This window comes from Macrobrachium rosenbergii, chromosome 52 (assembly GCF_040412425.1).
Source record: "Macrobrachium rosenbergii isolate ZJJX-2024 chromosome 52, ASM4041242v1, whole genome shotgun sequence".
Taxonomy (NCBI): Eukaryota; Metazoa; Arthropoda; class Malacostraca; order Decapoda; family Palaemonidae; genus Macrobrachium; species Macrobrachium rosenbergii.
In genome coordinates, this window is record NC_089792.1 from 27,934,185 (window position 1) to 27,940,184 (window position 6,000).

The following is a 6,000-nucleotide window of genomic DNA, read 5'->3' on the forward strand; positions in this document are numbered from 1 at the left end:
AATAGTAACAGTTGCAAAAGGGCACTAATCTAAGAAGACTCAGAATTTTTTGGGTGATGGTTTGGGGTGTATTTTGTTTGAATTGATATTAAGTTATTTTAATATGATAATTTAAGGTATAACTGTATTTGTTCCGACACAATATACAAACCCTCGGTCCTTTACATTTGGAGATACTTTCAGGCGTAGGCTGGAAACGGCCGTTAAACTCTTGAACAAGGTGGTTAGGCAGTAACTACCTCCAGGTAGGCGGGGATACCCGCCTGCCCGGATGTAAACATTCCAGTTTGCTTTCGGCCGTCAGCCGTTGCTGACGTATTTTTCGTTCTCTCTGCTGACTGTCGTTAAGCTCTTACGGTGGGATCTTTCTGTATTTTTGTTTATATATTGCGTGTGTTTGATATTTGGTAATACAAACCCACGATTTGTGATAACCTTGTGTAAGCCGTCGTTCCCTGCCTGTGTCTTGGGTTTGACGGCCAAGGGCATAGCTGGAGTAGCGTAGCCAAGTGGTAATGCTTCTCTCCAGCGGCCCTTTACGTAATACTGGAGGCGCCCTGTACTTTCGGGATTAGTTTGGGACGCTTTTTCTTCACTTCCCCTACATCCATTGGGACGTAAGATTAGTCCCTTCTTGGGCTTCCGCCTCCGTGTGTAAGGGGCATCACTAATTTCTTCCTTCTTTTGCTGAGTGTTTCTCGCCGCCTGCGCTTAGAGATTTGCGGGCTGAGTGGGAGGTTACGGGTGTCGTCGATAAGTTCCGCTTCCACGCGCCCTTGGTGGCCTCCCCTCTGTCCTTTTTCTCTTCCTGTAGGTTCTTCCTTCTCTCTCCTTCGCCCTCTTCGCTTCGCCGCTCGTCGGGTGAAGACACGGGGAGGGGGGGGAGCGAGCAACCTCGTCTAGAGTAACTCCTAACGCTGCGTAGGGCTGTTCCTTGTAGCGGGAGGAGCCTCCCTCTACTAATCATATTTGTTTTTCTTTCAGGTTGACAGTGAGCATTGCAGAGACAGCAGTAGTTGGCTGGATATCATATATCAAGAATATCTTGCATGAAGCAGTCCCAACTTTCATTCAGTGTTGCTTCGGGATCGACCACAATACCTGATTAGATGACATATTACCACGCCGGGATCGCTCTGACTCTGTTCCCGCTGATGTAGTTCGATCGCTGTCATTGCTGGTTTTCATGTATGCTGTTGCAATGCTTCCTGCGTATCTGTGGTCTATCTGCTCCTGCTGTTTCCTGTGTTTTGCTCTTGTCAACTCTCGACTGTCTCGGGGCTGCTCTCCTGGTCTCCTGCCGCAGCCGCCCCTGATCGCTCCTGTCGATGCTGGTGACTTTCAATGACACTCTGTCTGTTGCATTAGCTCCTGCCTTCCGAACAGCTAACGTAGCTCATGCATCGAATGTCCTGATCGTGCCTGCTTCTTCTCCTAGTGGTCGTGCCCGGGCCACTTCCGTTGTGTTCCTGCCTGCTGCCATCCTGTAGAAGACGTTGGGCGTGAAGGGAAGGAAGTCGCCTTGTGGAAGTGACGTTCCTGGCCGTTGCATAGCTCCTGCTCTCCGAACCTTTGCCGTAGCTCCTGCATCGGCTGTCCTGATCATTCCTGCTGCTTCTGGCGGTCGTGCCCGGTCCGCTTCCGTGCGTTCCTGCCAGCTGCCCCAGAGGTTCGATGTCCGCCATCCTGTAGAAGATGTCGGCGTGAAGATTTATGGAAGTGGTCCTGTTGAGGTGATGTTCCTGGTCGTTGCAGTAGCTCCTGCCCTCCGAACTGCTGCCATAGCTCCTGCATCGGCTGTCCTGATCATGCTTCTCCTGGTGGTGGTGTCCTGGCTGCGTCCGTTGTGTTCCTGCCAGACTACCCTGGAGGTTACGATGTTTTGTGTCCACCATCCTGTTGAAGATGTGGGAGTGGAGATGAAGGAAGCTGTCCTGTGGAAGTAGCCGCCGTCTTCTTCATCTTATCTTCGATTTCGTCTTCTGCTGCGTCTTCCCTTCCTCTCCCGAGGTCCTGGAGGTCCCGAGAATTGGACAGACCTCCATCGGCCGAAGGAAGGATGCTGCTTCTTCCCCTGATGCCCTTGGACATTTAGGGACTGCCTCCTTCCGAGGAGGCAGTGGGTCTCTCGTTGGCTCTTCCCGACCTTCGGGTTAGGGAACCGATTCGCATAGCCGTGGGTTTTGTGTTTGAAAGCCGCGGGCGTGCAGACCTCAGTTTGCATTCCATTCCCGAGTCTTAGAGGTTCCGCCTCTAAGATGGGGCTGCTTCAGGCGCTCGTTGTGAAGCCGCTTCGAGTGCTCGAGATTCTATGGAATATCGAGTATCCCGTTCTGGTCTGGAGAGATTTTCCTGGGCCCAGTTCGGGAGCAGTGCGAGAAAAAGGGCCGAGGCACCCAGGTGTCTCGGTTCCTCTTCCTGCCAGCACCGCAAGTGCTCCCCGAGTGTTTGCCAGTGCTCAGTCGGGTTCCCAGCCTGGTGTCTCGATCCTCTCGGTTCGAACACCAGAAGAAGCAAGGAAGAGATTCACTTTGGGAGTCCTGTGGGACTTCAAAGGGACTGACTCTCTTCCGGAAGACAAGTTGGCTCTCGTTGACGATTCGCATTTTCCTGTGGGATCTTGCGTTTTAAAAGGGCAGAGAGCACGGCCTCTCGAGGCCATTCCTCGTTGCCAGTCTTGGAAGTCTGCATCTAAGACTGGTTCTGTGCTTGGCTCTTTTAATCTATTAGGTAACAAAGCAGCCGCTCCCGATTTTCGGAAGTCTCGTGGGTAGCTCGAATTCTATGAATCACGAGCGCTCTCCTTACGAGAGGCATAGGACGAGAGAAAGTGCCGAGACACCCAGGTGTCTGGTTGCCGAGACACCCAGGTGTCTGGTTGCCGGGACGCCCAGGTAGACACCCAGGTGTCTGGTTGCCGAGACACCCAGGTGTCTGGTTGCCGGGACGCCCAGGTAGACACCCAGGTGTCTGGTTGCCAGGACGCCCATGTGTCTGGTTGCCGGGACACCCAGGTGTCTGGTTGCCGAGACACCCAGGTGTCGTGTACCGCGCGACGCCAGGTGTCTCGATTCTGCCCGCCAGCTGCTTCGTTGCTCGGGGCTTTTTTGTGTCTCGAACTTTAGGTTCGAGCATGCAACGATAGCAGACACAGAATTCCCCTGAACCTTCTTCTCGAGGGGGCCTCGGCCTCGGTCTCGCCTCGAAGGAGTTTAGAGTTCGGAAACTAGCAATTGTTCACAGCAGACGAGTTTGGCTTGCCAGACTGGCTCGGGCGCGATTGACATGGCTTGCCAGACTGGCTCGCTCGACTTGACTCGGCTTGCCAGACTGGCTTGGCTCGCTTCGGCTCGCCCCATCTCGCCTGCCTCCCAGTCTGCCGCATACCGAACAGCTGGATCGCGTTCTCGTGATCGGCTCGGCTCGGCCCTACTCGGTTTTTTCCGATTTGGGTTCTCGTCTATGCTCGAGTGAACTTTTTGCTCTTCCCAGGAAAGCACTTTGCCACGGCATAGGTGCTCTTCTTTCCCCGTGTGGCAGTAATCTCCTTTGGTTGATTATTGCTCACGGTCCGCCTCTCCTGCTTATCATTCTGGCAGGACAGGTAGGGCTACTCTTTTCTCCTCACCTGTTCTCTTCTCCTTTCGGTTGTTCCGAGAGGAGCGAGACGGACAGAGAGAACTCCGACGAAATTTTCTTTTCGGAGTTCGCTGCCTGGCGTGCTTTGGGTATCGGTCCCCGATTCTCTCGTATTATAACCAGGTAGCTGAGAAGGGTTTCATGGGATCTGTCAAGGTCTCCTCCAAGGGAGAAGTACAGGGTTTCACGATCGGAACAGCGAGGGTCTTCCTCTTCAAGTCGACGCCCCGTGTTCTCGGGAACTTCAGCGCCCGATTCGTCGGCGCGAGATCCCCGGGACAGGACCGCTCTCCCCGATGAATAACCTTCATCACTTGCAACCCTTGCAGTTTCCGAGGGCCGAGAATGTCAGGGACCGCCACGGTCCTGTCTTCCGAGAAACGTTCTCGACCTGATGGATTCTTTTCTTCGATGGAGTTAATTCAGGTCGAAACACCAAACTTCCACCCCTGCCTCGGCAGAATATGAATTCTTCTTGCCTCGGAGGGTCCTGCTGACCACAGTTTTTTGGGCAATTCTGGTGCTAAGAAGAAGGACTTTGTCCCACCGGATCTCCAGTTTCGTAAGTCCCGAGTTGGCTCGACCCTTGGGAACGAACCTTTACTTGGTTCTGCCTTTCTCTTTCAGAGATTTGCCAGATACCCTGGTAATCAAGGTTCCCACCAGGGCACTGCCTTGTCCTTTGGACAATGGCCAAGAATTTTGGGTCTTAGTCATTTCAACTCGGCCTTGGGTTCAAGCCAGCCCACCTCAACTCCTTAGCTAAGAAGTCCTAGGCTTCAGAAGAAGATTGCAACTGCTGATGCCTGGACAAAATGATGCTTATCGAGTCTCTGGAGCTGGCAGCAACATTGCCGAGACCTGGGAATGGATTCCTTCAGGAGAAGTATCTATTTCCCTTAGGTCTCGGCAATTCTTTCCATCGATCTCTCATCCCACCACCTCTCCCGTGCTCCCGATTTGGGAAATGCCAGCCGGCTAGAGCTAATTGTCTCGGTTCCCTGTCATCTTGCAGAAGCTTCCCATGGTGGAAAATGGAAGTCTGCTTCCTTTTCCCCGTTCTTTCCTCTTCGAGGTATGAGGAAAGAGTTAGGCTAACGCTTGATTATAGGAACCTTTGAATAAAGACCTTGTCTTGAATTTGTAAGACCTTGTCTTGAATTTGAGATGATTAGTACCTTCCGTCACCGTCCTGGGCTCAGGGCAGCCTTTTGGCCGTCCGAGAATCCAGGATGGGTTTTATGGCACTCACTGGTTTCATTGAACAATAAAACCACAGTAGTGACTTTTGTCGACAAACAGGAGGCAATCGTTTTTCCCCTGTTTTATCTCGACATTTGAAGGTACTCGAGTGTTGTTCTATTGCACACTCGACAGCTCAATTAACCAGATGCATCCCTGGTGGATGTATTGGTAGGCAAGCCTGGCCTCGGGTTTGAGTGATCGACAGAACATGCTGCTCACTCTTTCTTCACGAAGACTCATACAGAGACTGCTGGACTGAGAAATCTCTACCGTCCTTCTGTTGCCTCCTGCACACAAGTCAGTAGTGTTTTCTCGCTCCCTCATACCAGACCAGGGCCGCTCTGTTGAGGCATGCTGTCTTTTGGTGAAAACTCGATATCAACGTTTTTCCCTCCGTATTTGTCCGTTTAAGCTAGGGTTCACAAACATTGCTCACCCCGAGTTACAGACAAATACTTAAAGACTTCCCTTCTTCCGACCTGATTGCCGAGGCATCGAGAAGAATTCCGCTTGACCCATCCTCCTGTGCAGCTACACAAGAAGCGGTTCTTGAGGCAGTACATCCCTGTGGGTTCAGCACTGGGAGACTTTCCAGCTATCCTTGCAAGCACAGGCTTTCTCGCTGAGCGGCAACGGATATAGCTGGATATCCCTTGAAGTCCTCTGCAACACTGTCCCAGGGACTGGATCCGGACCCATCCTCCTGTGCAGCTACACAAGGCGGTTCTTGAGGCAGTACATCCCTGTGTTCAGCACTGGGAACTTTCCAGCTTTCCTTGGGCACAGGCTTTCGCTGAGCAAACGTCTGGATATCCTTGAAGTCCTCTGCAACACTGTCCCAGGGACTGGATCCGTGGTGTCGTTCGGAACTTCTTCCCGGGTCCCGCTTTCTGGATTTCGTCTTCTCCGAAAGGGCTGCTTCTCTCCCTTTCAGTTTTGAAGAATGTAGTCCCTTCTATCTGAAAGTAGCCTTTGTCTCCTTAGTCAAGAGTTAGCTACGGACGAGAAGCTTCTTCAGTCATGCTGTCCCAGGGAATGTTTCCTGGGTGGCATGCAGCTCTCGTTTAGGGTTCCTGTCCGTGCTCTGCACTCGCCCTACGAGTCGTCGGATAGAGA